Source organism: Balaenoptera borealis (genome assembly GCF_965194805.1).
Source record: "Balaenoptera borealis genome assembly, chromosome: 12".
Classification (NCBI taxonomy): Eukaryota; Metazoa; Chordata; class Mammalia; order Artiodactyla; family Balaenopteridae; genus Balaenoptera; species Balaenoptera borealis.
Window position 1 is genome coordinate 19,609,367 of NC_138869.1, and position 27,571 is coordinate 19,636,937.

Consider the following 27,571-nt stretch of genomic DNA (forward strand, 5'->3'; position numbering starts at 1 on the left):
AAGTACTGGGTGAGTGAATGCTTGAATGAATGAGAGGATGTGTTGAGTCGAGAGTACAAATCCAGCGGTCAGTCATCTTTGGAACGTTTATCACAAAATGTGCTGATTGCTACTATGAACTAGTTCAACATAAACTCTTGCCTGATCTTGTAACGTCTTTTCCACAATGCAAACAACTCCATCGTCTTTCTAGTTATGAGACTGAAAAGTCTCTCTTGCCTTTGTTGGCTTCTTGCAATTGAGTGTCATGGCTAACACGTTAACTTCCTAAATAAGCTACCTGAGGGAAGAATCTATGTCTACCTCATCTTCCTATGTCCACAGAACCAAAACACAGTATTTTGTAATGAAAGGAATTTGTGTTCTTGAAATGTTTCTGAGAGGGAAACTACAAAGGGGAAATAAAAGAAGGCTTGAAATTTATGAATTAGAAATATATCTATTACTGGGACTTCCCTGGTTGTCCAGTGGTAAAGAATCTGCCTTCCAATGCAGGGTACCTGGGTTCGATCCCTGGTCAGGGAACTACGATCCCACGTGCCGTGGGGCAACTAAACCCACGTGCCACAACTACTGAGCTTACGCACCCTGGAGCCCGCGTGCCACCACTAGAGAGGGAAAATCCACATGCCACAACTAGAGAGAAGCCCAAGCAGACCGCGTGCCATAACGAGAAGATCCCACATGCCCCAACAAAGATCCCATGTGCCGCAACTAAGACCCAACACAGCCAAAAAAAAAAAAAAAAAAAAAAAAAAGAGGAGAAATGTATCTATTACTAAACCTAAGACTTGGAAGAAGACCATAAAATCCATTCAGAAATGCCAAAGAACAGTGTATTGATAGGAATAAAAAATAAAATTATGAATTGGAAATATATCTCACTACCCCTAAGGTTTGGAAGAGTACAAGAATACTTGCAAATTTCACGAAGAACAAGGTAATGAGAGAAATAAAACAACTACAGCAATAAATATAGATACATCCTGAGGCTTTGAAAAGAATAAATTTCCCCAATATTTTTGGTATTGCTACATGTGCTTGTACAAATAAAATGTTTTAAATAACACTAGCAATATTATGGTAAAGTAAAAAAAAACAATGACAATTTAAAAGTAATTAATAGGTAAAAGAATTCCGTGTATTTAAGGCAACTGATAAAATTATTTATATGCATATTATTTATGAACATAAAATTGCATTTACCCAATTCTGCTGAAATCCTGCTACATTTGCAGAAAATGTCTACAGTATGATTTCACAGCTAGCACATATCAAAACAGTGTTTTATCACAATGTGATTTTTAATAGCTAGAGATATGACTACCAAATAGAAATGTCACAAAAACATGATCTCCACTTAACATGAAAGACGACTTTCATAAGAGCGCTTCGAACACAGCACGCGTATGAAAGAACCACGATGCATCCATAACACACAATACTCTCACCACATTCATCAATGTTCACTTTGATTTCCCTTTCCTGTCTCCATTGTTCCTCTTCATCTCTTTGTCAGATAACGTTATCACACATTTCCTGATTTCTACAGCTTAGCATGAAAATATCAGCCTTAGCAGCTCTGCATCCCTGGATTTCTATTTATGCCAACGTCCATTCAAAGTTAAAAATTGTGACAGTTTCTCCACCCTCACACCTTCCCTGTATTTCATCTCATGGGAATTTCTACTTGGTAAATATATCAAGCAGACTTCTGTAATCTCCCTGTCAACCACTCTGCCTATGACTAGCTAGAAAAAAATCAGTGGGCACAAGGGGTCTACATGCAGGGAAAAGAGAATAGGAGGTCTCACGGCGTTCTCTAATCCAGCTGTGATTGGTTTATCAGGATTCTCACCTAGGTTGGAACATTAGCCTGAAATGATTTCACCTTTTTCTTCAAACATTACTTTCAACACTACTTTGCCAAATTCGGCTTTCCCACCACTCTATGCTATCTTATTCCATAAGCCTCAAGTCACTCTTTATCACTAAACCTCAGGCTGGTTCAAAATGCTCCCTTCTTCCCCACTTCTGGCCAGAGCTATGCTGGAAGGAGCTGGAATGAGGAGAGCAATGTCATCGCTTCTTTTATTCCTCCTCTCTCTCTAGCATCCTGGAATTCGAACTGATTCTTCTAGCCTGGATCTTCAGTTGTGTCGGCTCCTGAACAGGCCCCGGGCACTCCCACCTCTACCCAGTTTCCACCCCTAATTACAGAGCCCAGACCCTCTTGTTGCTGTTGTCACTGTGCTCCTAGCAACCCCCCAGGGTGAGGTACCAGCTACTTAATACAAGGTCTGTTTGATAGATGGGACATTTCAGGCACCCTGCTAGGCCCAATGGTGAAAGTCTGGGCTGCTTTACTGGGTCCACCCTACCTTCTACCCTCAGTTTGCTCCTGCCCTGCTCACATCAGCACAGTAGTAAATCAGGAAGTCATCACTGATTCAGGTAACAGGGAACAAACTGCCAGTCTCCCATCTTTCAGGCATATCAATCTGTGCGAATGTTTCATTGACCCCTTCACTTGGCTTTACAAAGGGAAAAGCGCTACAGAGAGAATCCCCTCTTACCACCGACAATGTACATTGCGCAAGGCTAAAACATTTCAAAGAGCCACTCTCACCCTCCTGGCCCTAAATCGTTCTGTGTACAAGCTGGACAGCTGAGGTAATGGTTGGGGAAATCTGGCTTCTTCTTTCAACTCTTGGGAAACCCCTGAGTGGTATACTAGTGTAACCGAGCAGGGCGCTATGAAGCCTTCCCAGAATAGACCCCTTCTCATGGCCTCCACCTGCCTTTTGTCTGTTAAAAAAAAAAAAAAAAATTTAGTCAAAGAATAAATTTTATCAGAGAAATGAGAAAACGCAGAAAGAAAGGAAAACAGTCAAGAAGAACAAAATAATAATACTTTAGCCATTAAACAAAGTCAAGGACCTTTAGTTCTTCCTCAACGACTGTAGATGATATTCTGAGCCATCTCCTTTGAGCTGTTTTGCAGATACTGAAACCCCCACCAGGTGGAAGAAGTTAACTGTCTGCTGCCCACAAGCACGTAGACCCCAGACCAGCTGGAAGCAGAAGGTTGAAGATGCTGACTCCCGATTACCTCACCACCAGCCAATCAGAAAAATGTCTACGGAGCTGACCACGCCCTGCTCTGTGAAAACTGTAAGACTCCTCACTACCCTCTCCAGGGCTGGACACACAGTTTTGAGGGCATTAGCCCACTGTGACTCCCTTTCCCTGGCAAAGCAAGAAAGCTATTCTTTTCTACTCCACCCAACACTCTTTCTCCAAGTTTCTGTCAGGCACCGGTGAACAGAGGCCAAGTTTTCAGCCGCACTAGGCTCCGCTCTGCTTTCCGCTGTGGGTTGTAACTACCAACTTGGGAGCAACAACAACAACAAAAACACAAAGTCTCACTCAACATCCTTTCAACGCTCATTACCAGAGAAGTCTAAATTAGGCTAATATTTTAGCCACCACCTGAATCGCTCTTTGTCTTTATACCCTCTGTTCTAGAGAAGCAGAGCGAATTGTTTCCTAAAACTGAGTCCTAATAATGGACACAGGATCTAAATCCAAATCTGCCATTAGGATTGTTTTTCAATTGTTTTCTGTATGCTAAATAAAACTAAGATTTATAGGTGCCTCTGAATACATAATTATTAAATTTTGTAACATATATTTATGGCATGTATAATAATCTTGAGTAAAGGAAAAGGAACCTGTGTCAACAATTCCATTAATTATGAAATTGAATCCAATATAAGCACAATCTAGTCATCATTAAATATACTTTCCATGTCACTGCTGTAACTTCTAGAAAATCTTATACTTTATTATTCCAAATTAGTATTTGAGTCACTGTTTGAAATAAAATGTAACATAGAAGCTTGGGAAATATACTGAAAATCTGCACGCAAAGAATTAAACTTATTGAACATGTCCTGGGGCAAAACACATTTAGAGCAAGAATAAACAGAAAACGTGATAATGACAACAAATATGAATGGAATAAACTACCAGCTGTGATAAAAAAAAAAAAAAACCAAAGCAGTTTTTTTTCATAGGAAAGACACACCATTTTAAAATCGACCATCACCGACACAGATGATCAAACTCATGGCTAAAGAAGAAACTACTGACGCAAATGCATTTCTAGGATAATCATTAGAACTTCTCCTTAAGAAAAAGCGCTCAATTTGCGTTTAATTGTTTCTTGGAATTATTTCACATTTTAAATCTATTTTCTTAACAAAATACCTCTTAAATCAGAGTTTGCCAGAAAGTTATATGTACTTTTCTTGAGTTTTATACAACAACTTAGTGGAGAAAATCAACATGAATCTGGCCTTGCCTTTGAGATACACAGAAGAGTTTAATTAGGTGTTAATGTTAAAGCAGTGAAGATCATAAAATATAATGTATAAGGTGATTTTAGATTCTCAAGACAGGAAATTTTATGTATGGAATGCATTTAATTTTAATTTTCCTCTGGCAAAAAAAAAACAAAAGAATTTTCAGTTCTCATAATTTTAAGGTAATATCAGCCACTAGAAACTTGTCAATACTAAAAGTTCTTAGAAAGTGAATACAATTTTAAGGAGAAGTAAATAAGAACAAAAATATGAACATAAAATAGAGGAAAATGAATAATCCCAACCTGCCCTAAGCCTAAAACACCTCAGGGTGGTGAATTTGGATCGTCTGCTAAGGAAGTTGCTACCAGAGCAAGGAGACAAATTCTCATCATATTTGGAGCCACGAGGGAAATGAAAGCACGAAGCTTCTTCTTAGCATAATTTTGAAAAGAGATCTTGCTGCCAAGTAAATCTGCCTTAACAAAAATAGTAGCACTTATTTTTTCAATTGTTCAGTAGGCATTTATTTAAATCCTGGTGTATACAGTGAAAGGGTACAAAGTAACAAGAGCATAGGATCCTTACCACTGTGAAATATGAACAACATACTGGAAATAGCAGGTGAATGCAAGGAACCAGATTCACCAATATGAAAAATGAGGACAAATTATGCTGGTAAATGCTATGGAGGTGCAGACTCATGATTTGTTATCAGCCAGCTTCCCGCAGACTCAATCCCTAGCATTTGAAGTAGGGGGAGAGTGAGATGATTTCCTGGATGTCTTAGTCTGTTCAGTCTACTATAACTGTACCATGGACTGTGTGACTTATAAACAACAGAAATTTATTTCTCACAGTTCTGGAGGCTGGGCAGTAGTCCAGGACGAAGGCGGTGGCAGATTCAGAGTCTGGTAAGAACCCTCTTCCTACTCATAGGCGGCGGTCTCCTTGCCGGCTTCTCACACGGTGGTGTAAAAGGTAAAAGAGCTCTCTGGGGATCTTTTATATAGGCACTAATCCTATTTGTGAAGGCTCCACCTTCAGGACTTAATTGCCTCCCAAAGGCCCCACCTCCTAGCACCATCACACTGAGGATTCAGCTTCAACTTAGGCATTTTCAGGGGGTCATAAATATTCATTCTATAGCACTGGACCCTAAGATAATCAGGGAACAGCTTTGATTAATAACTATTGTTTTAATAACTACTGTTGTTACAATATGAAGTGTAAATAACTGTGTCTTAGAGTTTCCTGAACTGCTACTCCCACGTGTTGCCTCGCTGATTTAGAGAATCTCCATCCCCAGGTGAGAGCTTCAGTGGCCACGCTGGGCTCACAGGTGTTCCAGGACTATCCAATTTGCTCTTACCTTATTTGTTCTAAGTGAACATCAAACTTTCCCTCCACCTAACTTCTTGATGCAGGAAAACCACATAATCTCTCTCAGACAGGTTGCCACTGAGGGGGAGCGATGTATGCCACCCCCAAATGTGCCATTTTGGCATGTAGATTGTTTTGAGCTGAAGCCAATTAAGACCCAGCAGACTCAGAAAAAGCTTTTTGCCTCTCCCTTAACTGCCCAGAACAATATATTAATAGATACGGAGCCTGTACCAGGAAGAGAGAGCTATTGTCAGAAATAACTTTTTATATCAGAAAGATTTATCTGCATGGCATGGCAAACATCTGATTACTAAACGGGCTCTTCTCACATTCCTGTGAATTGTCTTCCACCCCTTTAAAGCCCCAGTCTCCCACCCCCTCCTCCTTAGCTCAGGATGGTATATAAGCCTCAGCTGCCTGCCTGTCCATGAGTCTCATATTTTTTTATGGAGTTCCCTATATACAAAATTGCTTTTCTCCCGTTAATCTGTCTCATGTCAATTTAATTATTAGGCCAGCCAAAGAAGATAGAAGGGAAGGAGGGAAAAGTTTTCCACCCCATCACAAAGCAAGCCTCTATCCTGATGCTACTGTCACCAAAGCCAAAGCTTAACATTTTTACAAATAAAGAGCAGGTGTGGTGCCAACTTAAATCTCAAGGAAAGGGGCTAATTCTTCCATAAGTTCCATCAACTCCAAGACATCCCAAAGAAACTTTACAATCTGAGTAAACATAGCGTGCCTGTCATGCAGATAGAGCTTCAAGGTCAGTCCCTACCCCACTTCTCACCGGATTGCTGACTGAACCTCTTCCATGTAGAAATTCTAGAGTTGCCCTGGGTAAAGACATATCTTCTTTTGCCATCTACTGGTGTCACTGTTGGAGGTGCCTATTGGTGCCACCTGTAGCTCCAAAGGAACAGGGGCTTGAGCTAAGGCACCTGCTCCTGTTGTTGCCACAGCTGCTGGTAACATGTCCTGACGAAGCCATGTAATTCTTCAAAGTGCAAGAAAGAAGACTCTTTCCCCAGGCATTTATGCTTAACCGAGGATGCTGCACAACAAAGTTGGCCATGGTTACTAGACTGACCACACTTTGTGGACCTTTTCGCAAGTGCCCTTGAGAAAATGATCTGCTCCTAGTGGACGAGGTACACAGACCCAGAGCCGCCACCCCCTTTAAACACTCACTGGTCCCATTTTTTTCTCTGCATGGAATTGTTTGGGGGGGGGGGGTTGGTTTGTTTGTTTATTTTCCTTAGAAGGCTTGTTGTTTTGACCAAGGCTCCAGAGATTTCAAGAACTTCGAATACTGAGGAGAAACCTCTTCCATTCCAGAAGATTCCTGGGGTGTTTATCCAAATTTACCACCTCATTTTCCATTGCACTCCCCACTTTATAGCAACCATCAAGTTGAAAAACCTTAAAATTCCACCTCATTAAACCCTCTGCTTCACTGTGAATACTTAAAAGCTTCTTTCATTGCATTCCCCACACCTCTCTCTCACACAGGTTTTGAAAGAATGTGGGGATAATATATTATTGTATAGAATTTGAGAAACATTCTGGGTAGGGGCTACCCTCTTCCTCCCTTCCATATATCATCCTTCTCCTGGGTTTGGGGATCAGATCAATCAGAGTTTGCATTTCAACTGAGAAACTCAGTAGTTTTTGACTAAAAAAGTTAGTGTGAACCTCAATTCCTTATCTATAAAATGAGGATACTGAGAAAGCACAATTCTTTGAGTTACAGAGATCAGTAAGTGATATAAAAGTATCATCGTAGTAGATTTACAAAGTGTCTATATCTCATTTACAAGATATACAAAAGTCTGTATCTCACTTGTAGTTCTTTCTTAATACCCAAAGTAAAGTGCTTTCAAAAATGCTCGGGATTATTAACCAGGAAGCAAAGACTGGAAAGTACTGTTTACACAGATTTGTAGATGTCTAATTCACCTAGCACTCTGGTCTTTTAGGCAAATAGCCCATTATGAAAAAAGACAGAAGGTCTTTGTATTCCAGAATGGTACATTTTCCCTACAACCCCAAGACTATTTTATTAATCAGAATGTCCTTTGTTAAAAGAGTAAGGATCATTCATTCAGAGTTAGATAATGACCAGTCTCAAACCCCTCCCCCCCCCAATTCTGAGTATCTCAAAGACAGGAAGTGAATCTGCCTCTGCAATCCTCATTATGGCACACAGTAGGTGCACGATATACTTCCATACCATGCATACATGATACAGGTCAGGGGCACTGTGCTAGTCTGACAGTCCTGAGTTATTAAAGATGCAAATTGCCAGCAAGCATTCTCATCGTTGATCTTTTGTAGTATTGTTTTCAAAACTACTTCTCCCTTTCTAAGTTACCTGTTTATCTGAAAACCTACACAGTTTTATTACTACTGAGTTCTTATTTCCACTGGAATACAAATAGGGCCTCTACACGTTCATTTTCAAAATGATTCCCTAGGTGTAGGAAAGAGAGCAATAAAGGCAGGGGTTATGAACAGTATTATTTACTACATGGGCTTGTTTAAAAAGTGCAGAAAGAAACAATTCACCTGTCCTAGTCATGTGGCAATGAGTTTAGTGTCATTTGAACAGAGTACATAAAAAGAATCATTCAACTCATTTAACTACTAATTGGTTATCCTTATAGTAAGGTCTGAATGACAGCGCCAGAGCGAAAGCACCCAAGGGAGAAAGAAACTAGAACAGAAAACTGCAGGCATTTCTGCAAATCTATCCTCAGACAGTGATAGTGTAGCCTATCAACACTATCCGTCTTAGATAAGCTGACACTGGACAGGAACACACAGGAAAAGGTCACTCTTTTCAAATTAATATTGGCACTTTGCACTACCATCATGTGGCCCCACACATGGATATATTCAAAATAGCTTACACAACTGTATGCAGCCAAGAACAAAGCAAAAAAACTGTGGCATCCTTAAAATCACTCTTTAAACACCCACTAGCCAACACAGATATGGTGAATGTTCTCTATGTTCTAGAGTCTGTAAAAATCTAAAAGTAAGAGATACAAAAGCAAACACACACATAAATAAAAAATAACATAATTCTTGTCATTGAGAAACTGACTCCATAAATCAATTATGTGAATAAATCTAAGCTAGATGGAGAGATCTGGAGCAGTGACAAATGCAAGTGGCAACAAGGGACTTCTTATGTTTTGTCTGGAACATCCCATCACTGTAAGTTTCCAGTAACAAATGAGCATTTCCTTTCTCTAACATTATTCTTTCTTAAAAGAAAACAAAATAACCAACAAGAAACATGCCACAACAAAACAATGAAGAAGACATCGAAATTCAGAACCATCACAGTATAAAATGACAAATTTTCAGTTAAATGTTCAACAAGTCCCTTGCATTCTTTTTTCATTAACTACTCCAAGAGCCATAACCTCTTAATGCATCAATACCACCCTGGGGATGAGACTGAATTAGCTCCTTCAAATGCCGAGGAGTTCATTTGATGAATCACCACAAGTCTCAGGGCACTAGAGTGGACAGAAGCTGGTCGATAGGGCAGCTCATTCCCATTTCTGAGGAGCTTAGCTGCTCAGGCATCGGGATTCTACTGGGGTGCAAATCATTTAGCAGGGAAATTGACACAAGAATCTACTCTCCAAATTTCCCTCACTTTGCACTATGTTTTGGACTGAATATTATACGGTCCTCGTGTTTCAGGGCCATTCTGAATTCTACGGGGAAGGATACTCTTTAAACATCTGAACGAGATGATAAAAAAAAACTGTCATTAAGGATTGACAGCTGATAGCAGTTTACCTGGTAGTTGAATGGGTAGAAGGCAACTCAGAAACCCTTGAATCAAAGCGGGGTGGGGGGGGGGCAAACTCTGCTCACAGGTAGGTGTCTTTGGTTTACCTTCCACATGGACTTTTTTTGAAGGCCTGAATTAGCTTCCATTGCTTAAACATTAAGAGTTTAAACAGTAAAATTCAGATTTCTGTCCTTTCTCTGAAAATGTAGAAAGTCTGACAAGACTAGTCCTGCTTTGGCATCTGGCAATGATCTTCCAGGGCGTGAAATCAAGGGCAGTCATCAGTTAGATCCCTTAAACTATAACTTGCTTAATAAATACTATCCTGTAATCGGCCTCCACTGACTAAACTCCTTTGAATTGTTCTTGCAAATCGCATACCCTCCAAACTTCACACAGCTTACTTAGACAAAACATCACAGGACTCCTTTAACTGCCCCTATAGATAACACCTCTGACTGATGGGTTACTATAGTAACAACTGCTTAAACTGGAGCCAGTCTTGCCCAGTTCAAACCGGTAGAGACCACTGACCTGTGTGAGTGTCCAATTGTCCGTCTTTTGACAACAGACGGCTCAGAACCCCACCCTCAGCTCACATTAACTCTACCACTTTCTGAACATGCATCCCATGAAGATGTGTGTAACTCAGATACACCTGCACAGAACACTGATTACTTCACCATTTTCTTGCCTCCAACCATCCCTCCCCATGCCTAAGACCACCCTGCTTCTTTATCCCATAAATATCCCAAGCCCTTCATCTTTGAGGACCCTTGTTCTCCCCTCTCCTCACTTGTCTGCCTCATGAATAAACCCCCTGCCTGAGACAAACCTTGGCGACTCAGTGTTTGGCTTGCTGCACGTCGGGCAAACAAACCTCATTCGGTAACAAGTAGAGCAGAGGTTTCCAATTTAGAACAAGCTGTATTCTCCAGGGCATCAGTCCCCACTCCTCCCTATCATCTTATACCTCTCCTGATGCTCACCCCTTAGCACTTAAATGTGTGATTCATGCCCTGTAACTACTGCAGATCTTGGTTGTGAATATACTTAAGCTATTAAAACTCTCACGCTAAATTATTGACTTGAAGAAGTTACGAAGAATACATATTGTTCAATTTCTTTGTATTAAAATATTAAACACTGAATTAATATCCATCACTATCCATCAATAGTGGTACTTTGCATTATTATCATTTTATTCAAAATTTATTTTTCCTTCTAAATTTGATTTAGGTCTTTTAGAGCCGATTCTTTGTGTCTCATATTTTTAAATAATTATTCTATTCTTTGTATTTCAAGTTTGACAGATACATTAAAAATCAAAGAGACATATAGTTTTTAAGGCTGGAATGTTGCTTCGGTATCATTCAGCTCCAATGCATATATTTTACAAGTAAGAAATCTTAATAAATGTGTGACCTTTTGAGGGCACACAGGTAGTGAATATGATATTCAAGCATGGAATATGATTGCCCAACCTCAGTAAATGCTCAACTTTAGTAGCAACTGGCATTACCTATTCCATGATGCTTCACGAGGGAGAAAAAAATACCGTTTTCTGAACATAAGAAGTTTCTCCCATTCTCTCCCCCATCTCCCTCCCTTTTTTCTATCTTTTCTTCTTCCCTCCCCCCCTTTCTTCTCTCCCCTCCCTCTCTTCCTCCTTTCTCCCCATTTTAAAGACCCAATATTTAATTCTTACCTCCAAGTAAACTAAACATCATGCTAAACAGATAACGTTTCAGTGGAGAGCAGTATTGGGTGACATTTGTATGCAATTTTGTTTCATTAGGCTTGTATTATGCAGTACTGGACCTTCTTTTTGTACAATGATCAAAGGTAAAAACATGGGTATGTCCAGACCAGCTACCTGAGAGGCAGAACTAAGTGACCAAACCACTGTGGGATTTAACAGCTTAGCTCATCGTTCAGATGATTCACATTTATTTCTGGAAAACAAATTCAGTACAATTAATTTAATAAGTAAAAAAGGGGGCAGACAGAATGGTTTCTCAAACTGTCACAAACCAGATTTCCAACAAGCTGGTGGTTGCAGAGCTGCTGAGACCTCATGGAAAAGTCTGGGAAAAATAATTTCATTTAAAAACCATTTTGGCTTTCCTAATCTTGTTTGTTTCTTATTGCTCTTCTCCCTTATTTTATTAGTAATGAAATCTATAGGAAAATAAGAGTGTCTCCTTCCGTGGAAAGCTTTTATGTAGATCTCTTCCTTCCACCATCCAATGCGTTGAGTCTTTGAGATCAACATTTTGAACAAGTGTCACACACTACACCCCAGTGTCGATGAGGTAACTTTTATAAATGACCTCCCTGTCTTGTTTGTTTGGTAAGCTACAGTGGTCTGCAAGTACCCATACATGTATGGGTCTCTGCTGTCATACTGGCATGAGAATGTGATTTAGCAAATATTATGGTTTGGGAGGTAGTGATCCCAAATTGGACAGTAATATGCAAATGACTTAAAATGTAAGATGGAAGTGGTTATTTCTAATGGCGTTATACAGACTTATGTCTTCTTTTAAGAATGTAAAGGAGAAGAACCATTTTTGGATATTTCAAAAATTTACTTTTTATATTTTATTTACAGTTTTTGGTGTATTAAACATTGTGTGCACGTATGCAAAAACAGCCCTGCTAAAATTTTAGAATACAGATGAATTCTTAGAATCCCGGGCCCCGCAGCCAGAGTGGGGCCCAGGAATCTACATATGTAATTAACATCCCAAGTCATTCTTGTACTCATTTATGCAATTATTCATTTAACAAAATCTTGTGAGAAATATTATGCTCTGTGCTTGGTACTATGGATAGACAAAGCCCCTGCTTTCATAAATTGTTTTAATACATAAATAAAAAGATATAAAGTGCTTGGTAGCCACAAGAGCTATGAATAGAAATCAGATAGGGTAGAGCAATAGCAGGCAAAGATGGATGAGATAGCAAGATGGGATATTCAGGCAAGACCTCTATGATAAGATGTTGCGCATATAAATGGCTCAGGGACCAAAACCGGAGAAAAACTTCCTTTGAACAGGCTAAGGAAAAATAAAACGGATGTCTTGCTTTTCAGCTTACACATGGTGTCAGATACTTCTTACGTCTTCAAATGTCTAATTTCTCTTGGTACTTAACGGTTTACTCTTATTTCCCTGCAATTCCTATTTCCTGCTACACACACACAACACAAATCACACGTATTTTTATTAGAAAGACATTGGCATAAGTTTAAAACAAAGAAGGTGTGGCACAATTGTAGTGTTTAAAAAAAAAGACAGTTAATGAATGATGTGATAAAATTGCCAAAAAGTTGGTAATCCTAGGATATAGTAAAAGAAATATGGTATCTAGAATAAAGAATGTGATTGTTACACTTTACTTAATTCCCCTAAAGGAACACCTAGACATTTTTATCCAGGCTTAGGTGCTTAAATTTAAAATTGATTCAGACATACAGCTTATTCAGAGGTGAGCTCCCAAGGTGGGAGGTGGGATGGACACCACCTCGTGGAAAGAAAGGCTGAAGGAGCTGGGGATGTTTTCCGGGGAAAAAAGATGACTCAAGTGAGACATAAAACCTCTCTTCATACATCTGAGTGTCACAGAAAAGGAATTCGATTTTGTTTTCTAGGGGCCCAATGGGCAGAACTGGGAGAAACAAATGAAAATTCCTGGGAGAGAGATTTGAGGCTTGGAGTTACACAAACATGGACTTGGAAGCCTCAGGAAGGAGCCCTCTTATCAGAGGAGGTGAAGTAGAGGTTGATGACCGTGTATGGGAATGGTAATGCAAACGCCTTCACGCCCCAAAAGAATGGTTGAATCAAAGGACAGCTGAGGTCCTGCTGACTCCTATGACGCATGACTCAGAATTCCATGACTCATAATAGTAGGACTGACTGCCCAATGAAACAATAGTCCCTCTTACTCTCACAGGCCTCTCAAACCAGAAGGCATGTTGGTGCTGCCTGGACAGTTACCCGTGTGAGAAGAACTGAACAGCTGAAGTTGATGCAGTTGACCTTTAAAAGGGCCCTATGTGTCCTTCCAGGGCTTGTCCACCCCCTTTTGGGGGCCGCCCTCTCCCAGCATCCATCGTCATCTCCCACGTGGCCCCAAAGACATACAAACACATCCCCAGAACATGCTGCCTCTTTCGGAACCACTCAGCCTGGGGTTCCCCAAGAGTCTATCTTCCTCAAGGGGAGATATCAAACTAATAAAATAAACAAATTCAATGTTTCTCAAGCCATTCAAGTGATACAGTCATGATTTTTTTCATATGCGTGCATTACTTGCACTTATTTTTAATTGACTTCTCTATTTAGATTAAAATATCTTAAGATAATATGTTCTCTCACTATACAGAATGGGAAATCAGCACCACATCCCATAAAAATAAATACACTGAAACCTAAACAATTAAATTCTAAGCAGACATTGTGACCAGCTGAATCTTGGATTTTGAAGTCTGGTCTCTTTTTATGAGAAAGAGATGGTAGAAAGTGTTAAAAATTTATAAAATCATGCAAGCACAAAACTAGTTTTTGACTTAATCCAAAGTATCAAAAGAGAATGAAAAAGGAAAAATATTTCATTTATATGTCTGCTATTTAATTATACTTAATCTTAGATTATCTATGATTATTTTATACTCCATCAGTGGTACTCATCCCATAACTAATCAAAGCTAATACCCCCATGTTAGAGGAGACATGAAGCCTTAACCCCTAAAATTACCCAGGTGGACAAAATATTAAGGTGAGAATGCCAGGCACCATGGAAAATTCATGGAGAGATCTTAATCACCTACATATTAAGTCCCCCCTTGAACTGGAATTTCCATGTAAGGACAAACAGACACAGGCAGGACTCAGTTCTTGTTTCTAATGTAGTTCCCTTTTGCCTAGATACCAGGGCCGACAATATGAGGTTGTTCAGTCCAAGTCGTTCACTCATTCAATCATCCCAAAAATATATTGGGCAACCACCATATGCCAGCTGTTCTTCTAGGCACTGGGAATACAGCACTTAAAAGACAGATGAGGTTCCTGGCCTCACCTCCGAATCTGCCTGGGAACTGAGGACATTTCTTCCTTTGTCTACTCTCACCTTAATTCCTGGGATCTATGGTCTCATTTCCAAAAGGACAGTGAAGTAATTAGAACTATACAGCAGCATTCATCAATACTGCTTTTGCTTCTTCACTTTCTTTGGGCTTCTGCTTAGAACTAAAAACATGTTAAACAAAGTAAGAGAGTTCCATGCCTCGGTTTGTGTGTATGCATGACAGAGAGAAGAAACTACAAAAGAGAAGCAATATTCATGAATGCAGTTTAAAAATATAGTAGAACTTTGATTAAGTATTCTATATCCTGGTCCTTTATTAAATCTCCAAATATATGTATATCACCAGAGCATGTCATTTCACCCATTACACAGTAAAGCAGAGCTTCTCCTTTTGAGTGATGTACAGCCGTTGTACAACTCGAAGGAAGAACTCTGCATAGAATACAAATGAATGGTATTCCCTGAAGTTGTACAAGGCAGCATTCTTGCTTTGGATGTAGGGAAGAAGGGCTTACTTAGGGCAGTGGTTTTTCCACCAGGGGTGATTTTGTACCTTCCTTATAGATATTTTAACAGACTAACGCTTCTCAACGCCATTTGTCAACTAAAATCATGGGTAGAGGTTGAAAAGAGCACCCACACCCACCACAACAAGAAATAGCTATCTGGGCTTCACCTACAAAGTTGGATTGGCTGCTCAGAGAGCCTTAGATCTAAAAAGTGCCACAGGAAATTATGATAGGCAGTCAAAGGTGAGAACTACTGTGCTAGGTTGCCAGGAAACACTGGGGGAAATCAACGCAAGAAGATACAGCTTGCAGCATATACATGAATCATTTATCTCTGCAGTTTCCATATTTCAGATACTAAGCTTCTTCCACCAGGCACTGACACTTGCCCAAAATAAATGAAAACCTTTAGCATTTACACTTTTTCCCAGAGAGTATACCTAAATAATTAGTGTGTGTGTGTGTGTGTGTGTGTGCGCATACACACACACACGCCAGTTATCAGATACAAAGATGACATGGTGCCCATCTGTGCCTCTCTGTGACCTAGAAGTTACTGAATTCTAAAGGTCATTTGAATGACCCCACTCGTAAATCAATGTGGTATAAACTATAATCATTTCAAATGTCAGAAAAGGTTTTTATAATCTCATGAAATTCTAGGAAATATTCCCATTGCCTTTAAATCATAGCAACTGGAACTCTAGCCTTTTTAGTGGATAAAGAAAGATATTTCTTAAACTACACACAATTGACTAAGTCACAACTAATAGCTCAAAACATCCTTTTCCCAGAAAACAACTGCTTTTTGAGACTATAATTATAGTAGCAAGCCAGTGAGAAGGTTAAGAATGAAAGGGTCTATAAATAGCATTCTGAAAGAAAACACAAATTCAAGTACAATTTCATAGGGCAGAAATGGGCTCCAAAGGGCGGAGCCATGGTAGCTAGAGATAGGGGGAGGCGAATCCTGGTGCATGAGCAGAAAAAAAGGGTAGAAACAATTGAAAATACAAGTCTAGCTTCTTTGCGTGGCTTACAAGGCCCTGCATGGTCTGGTGCCTGCCACCCTCTCAAGCCTCTCTCCTCCCAGCATCTTGTGTCCTAGCTTTACAACGGTCATTTTTAAGACCCTAGAAACAATCTAGCTCTTTCTCTGCTCAGACTTCAGAGCTATACTTCCCCCGAGTCTGAGGGTCTCAGCCCGCTTTACCTCCTCAGAGAGGCCTCTTCTCTAGCTGGGGACGAATCTTCAGAAGTTACCATAGCAGGTTTGTTTCCCTGGGAAGCAGACTCTGGTCTATTAATGAGCTATCTGAGATCAATGCATGAGGAAGGGATAGCAAGGAAGTGGAAGTGGACAAAGGGAAAAGCTGAGGTGTGACACAGCATAAAGAGAATCCTCAGCCCACCCTCCAGGGAGTTCTGAAGTGGGCATGATCCTTAGAGCTGTGCTAATTTGCGTTAGGGTCCTGGGTCTTTATCCCTCTACATCAGGCAGTAGATGTCTCCCTGGAAAGGAGACATGACCTTGAGCAAGGGGGTACTCTCTTCATCTGAGGCAATCGTGACCCTGTCTGGGTGCTTACATGTGAGGGCTGGTTGCTGGCAGCACTCCAAGCGACAGACGGAACAGCTGGTTCTCAAAGGCTGATCGGAGTGGAGCGTTACAGAATCTACCACTGTGACTTTATCTCACTGCTCCTCCATTCTCTCATTTGTAAAATGAGGATGATACTAACAATCTCAAAAGATATACAATATCTAACATGATGAATGACTCAACATTAAGTTCTCAATGAATGTTAAATTTGCATCTTTACCTACTCTATTCAGGAAAAAATGTGGATGCAATTTTGACTAGGGAGCATTTTTTCAAAAGACGATTCCTTTCTTTCTTCCTTCATCCACTGACTCACCCAGTATCAACTGAGTGGCTACTAGGTGTTAGGGATTTTCCAATATGCGAGGAAAGAGTGTTGTAGGTTCTTGTTCAAATGGAGTTTACACTTTAGTAACAGGAAGAAAGAAAATAACCATGTAAATAAATAAGTAATAGAACACTGTTAGGAGTAATAAATGTTAACTGAAGGTTGAAGAAATGTGTTTCTTAAAAAGCTGTATTATTGGACTCATTAATGAGTCACATAAACCCAAATCAAACTAACTTAATTAAGGGAATTTATTAGCCCACAAACAAAAAACATATAAAAAGCAGAGGGAGAACCAGCACCAGGGGCCTCTGAATTCTGCAACCCAAACACCATCAAGCCATCTTGCTTACTCTTACTTCTGTCTTGTTTGTTTGTAGCATCATTCTCTGAGACTAGCTCTGTTATTCCAGCGTGAGTTCAATAAATCCCCAGCGAAGGATCCTGAATATAACCAAACTGGCATTACCTGTCCCATCCTCTAAGACTGTGGTGCTAAGGGAGGATGACTGTATCATAATTCGATAGGTACACAGCCTCGTAGCCAGGGCAAAAGAAGTCATGTTGTTAATAATTATCGAGGCCTTGCCATGCAGAAAATACAATGCATTTACATAATTGCATCTATTAAAAAATAAATTCTGTAAGTACTATTATCTCCTCTTTACTGAAGAGAAAACCAAAGCTCAAAGAGATTGAGTAACTCACAAAAGCACACATTATTAGTAAGTATTGAAGGTCAAATCCAAACCCACTTCAATCAGATCTCCAAAGCTCATGCTCATAACCACTAGATAATTAGGCCATGCTAATGTTGGTTACTATATAGTTATATCATAATCAGTGTAATTATTTCATTACCTTAATTAATCCATGCTAATCGGTCTTCCATCCAACATGAAGGCATGATAATTGGACATTCACAAATGAAAAGCATATCCATACCAAGGCCAATAAAATGGGAAATGGCATAAGAAAAAAAGAGCAGAGGAAATCAAGATGAAATACCATTTAACGCTATAATCGTTGAAGCCAATCAGACAATGATTGACCAATTTAACCATATCTAATTCATGTCAGGGGTTTGCATGCTTCCATTAAGTTAGGAGGAATCTATATTACATTGGCAAATCAGTGAGGCACTGTAAAATGTACACTAGTCTAGAAGCTAGGAGATATAAGATCTAATTCTTATTCAGTAAGTATGAATTTGACTTTGAATGAGTCAACATCTCAGTTTTCTAACCCATAATTTGGGGACAATAGTCCCTAGGCTGTCTATTTAATATGTTTACTATGTATTCCCTAAGGGTTAAGATAAAGAAAAATAGAAAAGCACTTAGAGTATTTATCACACAAAACATGAGGGTGAGTTTTTAAAATACCAAGTAGAAAAAACATATATCTGGATTCTTTCTTATATCTGTAGCACTAGAAAAAAAGATTAAATGTTTAACATAATACAGACAAAAGTAAACTTTGTAAAGCTGAAACATGAGTAATTTAAGTGAAGCATAAACAGAGTGAAGAAGATGCTCCAATCAAACCAAACACTTATGTACTTAAATAAATAACAAGGTGTAAAATAAATCATTTTCCAGATTTAGAAATGTTATAGAATTTCACTTTGACCAAAATAATCTTAGAAGTATTCTTATGCATTTTATAAGAAATAAGAAGACACTTTTCTAGAGGTATTTCTACATGTTATGGTGGTTGAAAACTTTGGCCTGAAAGCTCGTTTTTTATCCTTCGATTTTACAGTCCTAGAATTTCAATTTCCAACTCAGCTTGATATTTTTAGTTGGAAAATTAAGTTCATTTTAAAGAGGACTGTAAAAACGTGACAATTACAAAGGGAATGATTTGAGAAACCAACCATAATGGGAAATTAAACATCCTACCAAAATCCTTTAATGGCTTTTTAGCAGAAGAAATATGTGCTATAAAATTTAATCTAAGATAATAGAAACTTCTAAAATGTGGATTATAGAAATGTAAGTAAAGTTGCTAAAAGGTGGAACTGTGCTTCTTTTCAAAATCTACTTCCCTAAAACAATACTTTCCCTAACCTGCCAGCATATAGACTTCCCATACCTGGAATGAAATTTCCAGCTTTAGATTTGCCTGAAAAATCATGGAACCATTAGAACAGGAAGGAAGCTTGCAATCTAAATCCAACACCCTCCATTTTATAGAAGTATGAAGTTGGAACTCAAAGTAATGAAATGATATGCCTAAAATCACACTACAAACCAGTGCTAGACCTCAAGGTGATGGTGGTGATGATGATGACGATGACAGCTACCACTTACTGAGACAATTCTGTGATGTAAGGGTTATGATCAGAAGCCTAAGGTTCGGAGAGGTGAACTAATTTGTCAAACCCATTCTCTTAATCAGTTTACTATCTACTGCACTGTCCTCTGCCCTGTATCTGGACCCCTTTTCCTCCACCACTTCCCTTCCAAGAAAAATGAAAGCGTGTTAATAAAATTCTCTAATCAAATGGATCCTTCTTACCTTCCCTTCTTGCCCAGTTTATTTCCTACCTCTGATCAGGCATCAGTTTCTCAGAGAAGCTTTCTCTGACCTTCATAGGTCAATTCCCCATTTAACTCTCCTTAGTAGCATTGATCAGAGTGGCAATTTCACATTTTTTTGCATGATAATCTGATCAATATGTGTCTACCCTAATAGAGATAAGCTTCCTGAGGGTAAAAACTGCCTGTTTTAGTTTGCTGCTGTATCCTCAGCCAAGTGTCTCTTAACAGTTAAACAAAAATAATTGTTGAATAAATTAATTTTTAAAAAATGTTTAATTCCTACAAAAGAATGAAGCATCCTATATTAGACAACTGTAAAGTGATTTATAAGATTTATTTTGCTTTTACTGCCATTTTACATGTGGCACAGGTTTAAAATGTTGAAAAATATGTAAAGTATGGGTGACAGGAGAATATAATATATAGAGATATTGTACACAGTTAAGGAACTTGCTATACTCACAACATGGAGTGAAATACCAAAAATCACATAAGGGTTGATTAACCGGTTAACAAGCAGTTAACAATTAGCATGGTAACATGGACTGAAGTCTCTGACCCAGCCCAAACTCAAAAGACAATAGTTACTCAAATATAAAATAATTTGCCTTCTGTTTCCAGTTGTGAAAAGAACCCTGATATAGACAAGAAAGGGCCGCAAATAACAGGAAGCTCTGCCTAGAGTCTGTTTGCAAGTAAGTTACTTAAGCTAATGGTGCCAGCTACTCTCGATCTAAAAAGCTGACCTCACACATACTATTAAAAAAAAAAACAAGATTCATTTTCACTTTTCTAATAGTGCGTGCTGTCCTTAAGAAAGGGAGATTATACTGTTCAGCGTTCTTAGAGAGCTTTGATGCATTTCTCCTTCTCCCTCCTTCTCTTGCTTTTTTTAGGGCAGGGAATGTTGTGGCGTCTGTGGAGGCCCCAATCTTTGATCTCTGTGCGTAAGGCTTCTTTCCATGGCAGCGTCATTTATGACAGGCTAAATTAGCCTTTGATCAGAGGCTCTGATTTACTTCCTACTTCCCAGCTTCATCACCAGGCTCTCAGATGTGCCTGCCCCTCTGTCCTCCCCAGTTCAGGTGGTGACAGAAGTGATGTATTTCATTGCTTTGCTTCTTCTCCAAGGCCTCAGATATTTGCACACATGTGCAGTTCAACAAAATCTGCTGTTTAGGGGAGATGCCTACGATTTGTCTCACTGTTATACACGGTATTGTTCCCCAACATGGATTGCCTTAGGGCAAAAATGGCATTTTGTTGAGGAAACACAGTTTTCTCTCTTCATTGGATTTTACTCTAAGTCATTTGTTTGCTTGTGCTACATATTTCCATGGACATTTTATTTGTGCAGTAGGTCATGTTGCTACTTGAAAAGTCCTTTTAAATAACAATATAAGATCTATAGTGTCTGTTTATTAAAAAGATCACCCAAGTTTTGCTGGGTTTCAGTGTCTCTTTGTCTTTAATATTTTTATGGTCATTTTACTTCAGTCTTTTCTCTGTAAAGGAATAGCAACATTTTTCCTATTGAAAAAAGGCTCTGCCTTCTGCAATTGCATAGAGAAAATAAGTCAATGATTAGAAAATGGCTAAGAAGACTAAACCCAACCCTATTAAAATGTTACAAACCAACAGACTGGCAATAACAACAAAAACCTGCAAAATGATCACAACGCTTGGCTTTAAAATAAAATTCTTCACATAGTGCTCATTCTACAATCTTTTGATCTTGAGACGCCATTTCCCTAGTGACTTAAAAATCTACCTGTAGCATTTTAACAACATATTTGCATATCTCAGCTTCCCTCTGGAGCCTTACTGCGTTTTCATGCTTTAGAGATCGCATTTATTTGTGTACGTGATTTGAGTAAAAGCAACTGTAATAAGACTCCAGTTGAAACAAACATGTTTTTGGCACCTAGATACCAAAATTATGTGTGCAAACTGGAGGTAATCCAAAGAACAGCCACGAGAATGATGGAGGGAATGAAGTGCTTGGCTAAGGAAGAAATGCAAGGCTTCTGAATGTCTCTAGAGTGGATAAACAACAATAGAGGAACAAAACAGCCCATAAATATTTAAAAGGTGTAAACATCAACTTTTACAGAGGAGAGGAATGATTAATTCTGGGACAAGGGCATGGAGCTAGTTCTGATGCTCTTATATCACAGGAAGGAGAAAAGAAAAGAAAAAGGATACTGTTTAATATCATCATTTTGGAATATGCAATACTAATTACTTGTGCAGAATATTTTAGCATCCAATGGAATCTTATCGTCTCTGAATGCCCCCTTTCAAGAGATGCTGAAAAATCGACACTTAATTATTCAAAATAGGGGAACTTCTTTCTGAGGAGATCAATTTTACTCAGCTTCCACTTAGGATTTCTTGAGGAGAGCCTTTCATTTTGGGTAAGACTTATTCAACAATTCCTCACGCTTTTATTTCAGAATGGTCCTGAAGTGAATTAGCCATAGGCAATGCCAATCCGGGGCCTCTTAGCCAGGTGGGGATATTAAAGAGAGAAGAGTTAAGGGAACATTAGAATTCATCAGAAACCAAGTTTAAGTGAAACTAGAAACTGCTAGCAAGATTGCCTAGACTACAGGACCCAGAGAAGCAATCTGAGAATTTAGCCCAGTAGGTGTCCAAGGAGTGACCTATCAGGAGAATCTTTCCCTCCCTCTGTTCTTCCTTTTAAATCTCCCCATCCCCTACCTTTATAAAGCATCTAGTGGGTGCTAGGGTCTATGCTCAGTGGTAACAAGGCAAATATATATTTGAACTGGGCCCTGCCCTCAAAGACATATTACTGAGACAAATGTGTAAACAAATAATTGAAACTTAGTGTAAGGCCCATAAACAGAGAACAGACAGAGGCAGGATCAGCCAAACAAGCTGCATTTGTGCAGTGTATTCATCAGGTTCTCCAGAGAAACAGAACCAATAGGATATATATAGGGATAGAGAGAGACGTATTACAGAAATTGTCTCATGTGATTAAGGAGGCTGAGAAATCCCATTGTCTGCTGTCTGCAAGCTGGAGAACCAGTAAAGCCAGTGGTATAATTCAGTATGATTCCAAAGGCCCAAGAACCAAGAATGCTGATGACTGAGAGCAGAAGATGGGTGTCTCAGGTCAAACAGAGAACAAATTCACTCCTCCTCTGCCTTTTTATTTTCTTCAAACCCTTGGTGAACTGGATGGTACTCACTCAAATTAGTGAGGGTGGTTTTCTTTATTCAGTCTACTAAGACAAATGCTAATCTCCTCTGGAAACCCTTACAGACACACCCAGAAATGATGTTTCATCAGCTATCTGGGCATCCCTTATCCCAGTCAAACTGACATTTAAAATGAACCACCACATGCAGTAAATGCAGCACACTGCACTGAGAATATTTCAAAAAGGACAGGCTGTTATATCTTGTTCTGCCCAGAGTATGGGAGCCAAGCCGTGATGTAACTGAGCATGCAGAGTGCTCTCTGAGAGGAGACATGGATTTCACTGGAAAATAATCAATACCTTTATGACAACTTCACAGACCAGCAAGCGAAGGCAGCTATAATCTTCTCTCACATAATAGCACTATACCAAGATTTAAAGGAAAATACTACTCTCTCTTACCTCCTCTCAGGACCTGCAACCTAGTCTTTGATATAAAAGAATATTCACCCAAATCCATAAATCAGTAGGAGGAGCTGTGTGTAGACATAAGCACCATCAACCAGTCTCGGCACATGACCCAAGGCGACTCACCATATTTAACAGAGCACATATTTTATCGTGACCTTCTGCTACAAAAATACAGTCTCTATCATTCAACTACTTAAGCCTTCTGTTAAGATGTGTGGATAGTATCATCTTCGGATAAAGTATACATAGGTATGGTAATGATTAAAATGTATAGATAAACCTATGTTAATGTGCTATGCACAAAGTCAAGGTCATATGACCCACCTCCTAGAGAAATGGAAATAAAAAGAAAGATAAACAAATGGGACCTAATGAAACTTCAACGCTTTTGCACAGCAAAGGAGACCATAAACAAGATGAAAAGACAACCCTCAGAATGGGAGAAAATATTTGCAAATGAAGCAACTGACAAAGGATTAATCTCCAAAATTTACAAGCAGCTCATGCAGCTCAATATCAAAAAAACAAACAACCCAATCCAAAAATGGACAGAAGACCTAAATAGACATTTCTCCAAAGAAGATACACAGATTGCCAACAAACACATGAAAGGATGCTCAACATCACTAATCATTAGAGAAATTCAAATCAAAACTACCATGAGGTATCACCTCACACCAGTCAGAATGGCCATCATCAAAAAATCTACAAACAATAAATGCTGGAGAGGGTGTGGAGAAAAGGGAACCCTCTTGCACTGTTGGTGGGAATGTAAATTGATACAGCCACTATGGAGAACAGTATGGAGGTTCCTTCAAAAACTAAAAATAGAACTACCATACGACCCAGCAATCCCACTACTCAGCATATACCCTGAGAAAAGCATAATTCAAAAAGAGTCATGTACCACAATGTTCACTGCAGCACTATTTACAATAGGCAGGACATGGAAGCAACCTACGTGTCCATCGACAGATGAGTGGATAAAGAAGATGTGGCACATATATACAATGGAATATTACTCTGCCATAAAAGTAAACAAAATTGAGTTATTTGTAGTGAGGTGGATGGACCTACAGTCTGTCACACAGAGTGAAATAAGTTAGAAAGAGAAAAACAAATACCATATGCTAACACATATATATGGAATCTAAAAAAAAAAAAAAGGTTCTGAAGAACCTAGGGGCAGGACAGGAATAAAGACGCAGACGTAGAGAATGGACTTGAGGACACAGGGAGGGGGAAGGGTAAGCTGGGATGAAGTGAGAGAGTGGCATTGAGATATATACACTACCAAATGTAAAATAGATAGCTAGTGGGAAGCAGCTGCATAGCACAGGGAGGTCAGCTCCATGCTTTGGGACCACCTTGAGGGGTGGGATAGAGAGGGTAGGAGGGAGAAGCAAGGGGGAGGGGATATGGGGATATATGTATACGTATAGCTGATTCACTTTTTTTTATAGCAGAAATGAACACAACATTGTAAAGCAATTATACTTCAATAAAGATGTTAAAAAAAAAGTATAGACTGTGCTGTAAACAAGTTCAAATACATTTGAGTGTTGAAAAACACAACAGCAAAATCAGTATTCATGTACTGTAGTCTAATCAGAGTCTTGGGGATTATTTCACCCCATATTTTTAATTCTTGAGAGGTTGTATGGGGGGACTCTCTAAATCAGAGATTCTCAAAAGAAAATTAATGCTAAAGTATGTTTGTGTGTGTGTGTGTGTGTGTGTGTGTGTGTGTGTGCCTATATCTCCTAGGACTATGATTCCCTAAGGACCTCCTGGAAGCTGCACAGTTGAATTTCTCAAGCTCTACAACGAAAATGGATGGCAAGGGAACTTATTTTGTAGAATTAAATAATGATTTGGTTGATCATCAAGAGGAACACAAGAAAATAAACATAACTCAATAAAATAAAGAATGCATTGTTATGAGTGAGCAGTTGTTTTGCAGGTTGCCATCCATTTTCATGATGTCAAAAGACACAATTATTAATACATCATCATGACACAACCCCAATTAAAGTTCCTCATGGTAGCATGCTAACATCTTATTTTAAAAATTTAATACCCCAGACATTGTATTTCATCCTTTAATTTCTGAAAAGATTTACCTAGGTTTCTTAGGACCTAGAAATTCATTTAGGATGAAATCATAAAAGTGTTTTAACATAATAAATGTACTCCTCATAACCAATCATCATCAAAGGATTCGATTAATCAGATTTCAGGAAGAGTTTTCTCTAAGAATATGAGTATATATCGCAAATGCTTTTTAATCTTCTAATAGACCAGCAGATTCACTGGAGTTAGAAAGACTGCACAGAGTAGCCTCTTGCAGCAAGTTCCAAAGGGAAGATCTAAATATAGTGGAAGGGCAAAATCACTCCACTGAATGAGACGGAGAGCACAAGTTATTCAAAACACACACACAGTTTCCTCATAGACCTCTTCTTGGAATAGCCCCACATTTGTTTAGAAGGTCCCTCCTGGTTACCAGGCAGCAGGTAAGCTAGCAATGACTCAGAAAGTCAAGGAGTTCCACCTCTTTCCACATTGTCTTCCTTATAGCTACTAAGATCCCAGTATACAACCAACATATAGAAAGATTTTGCATGTACCCCAAAACATCTTAATTCTACAGGAATCACATTCTTTTGCTAACAAAATGTGCTCTTGAGAAAGTAAAAAGAATATTATTCTTTCATTGAAAAAAACACCATTTTTTTCTCATACAAAAAACTAGTGAACATAACAAAAAAGCAGCGGACTCACAGATATAGAGAACAAACTAGTGGTTATCAGTGGGGAGAGGAACGGGGGGAGGGGCAATAAAGGGGTAGAGGATTAAGAGGTACAAATTATTAGGTATAAAATAAGCTACAAGGATGTATTGTACAGCACGGGGAATAGAGCAAATACTTTATAATAACTATAAATGTAGTATAACCTTTAAAAATAGGGAATCACTTTATGGTACACCTATAATATTATGTATCAAGTATACTTCAATCAAAAATACTGTTTTTTTCTCAAATTACTTTGTCTTTAAAAACTAATAATGATAGTAAGGGTTGACATTTACCGAACAATACTATGGGCTCAACACAGTGCTAATAAGCATTATCAAAATAATCTGATTTAACCCACACCTACAGGAAATTACAACTATTTTTCTAATTTTATGAATTTGGAAATGGAGGTTTAAAAGGGCTAAATAGCTTCCCCACAACCAGATCCTTGTGTATCTGGCCCTTAAAAGTAGACTTTTTCTCACTCTTCCAAACCCTTTGAAATTTGTTACAATTCAGCCTGGCACTGCACAAAGAATTTGAAAAAGCTCCAAAGGAGGATTCAGGTCAGATTTCACACTGATCCAAATCCAAGGGACAGTTACTGAAGCTGAAAGCCCTTCAGACCATGAAGGGGTGAGCTCTGTTTGACTGATGAAAATATAGGTTTTCTCACTAAAACTTCAAGCCTCCTAAGAAGCCAACCTGCTCAGATCCCAATGGAGAAATTCATTTTTCTATTAAAAATGACATTTAGGTAAATATCATCAAGATGCAACTTTCAAATATGCCCAGAGGTCAGCTAACAAGAAAAATAACTTTTAGTTATTCTGCTCTTTCGAAAATAAGCCATTTTAATGGAACTCCAAAAGCAAAAAACAACTCACATTATATATCTGGTCCATATCCTGGGTCACTCTCTATGGCTATATTCTTCTACCAAGCATTGCAATAATTAAATGCATTCAAAATGCATAAAGCACCTGATTAAGGAAAATATTCTTACCAGGAAATTAAGTTCCCTTTAGTTCCACTATGATATGTCTGCAGCATTAACACAGGGTCATTGTTCGTAGTTTACAGCACCTAGAGACAGATTACAAAGTTGTAATTTTAGAGATAATTCCCATCTAAGGATCCACTTTTAATTTTTACCTTTTCCCTGTTTAAGAAATTGATTTCATTTTTCTTTCTGTTCACCCCTCAAAAAAATTCCCAAATACCTAAACAATAGCATTGCTCTGTCGCTGAGGATAAAACACATCCTCTAGACTTCTTTCTATGAATAAATGAAGCAGAGATGCAGAAAACAGCCACATAATTACTCTTCTTATTGAAAGAATTATTGACGTGTCTTTTCTCGAGGATTCAAGTATTTTGCAACAGACCACAATTTGTGCGAATTTCTACTTGGCGGTCCTCCATGAACTGTTTTTCACAATAACCATTTGCTTTTGTCTGAGGCTGTGACCAATCTAT

At 38.8% G+C, this 27,571-nt stretch overlaps 1 long non-coding RNA gene across 1 annotated transcript in view; it reads right to left on the minus strand.

Annotated features, from left to right (window-relative positions):
• LOC309607160 overlaps positions 1 to 27,571 on the minus strand; it is a 70,291-nt gene continuing 42,720 nt past the window's right edge. Inside the window, exon 3 of the long non-coding RNA XR_014232289.1 lies at positions 1 to 27,178. This is a non-coding gene — a long non-coding RNA (uncharacterized lncRNA). The remainder of the gene's footprint in view (positions 27,179 to 27,571) is intronic.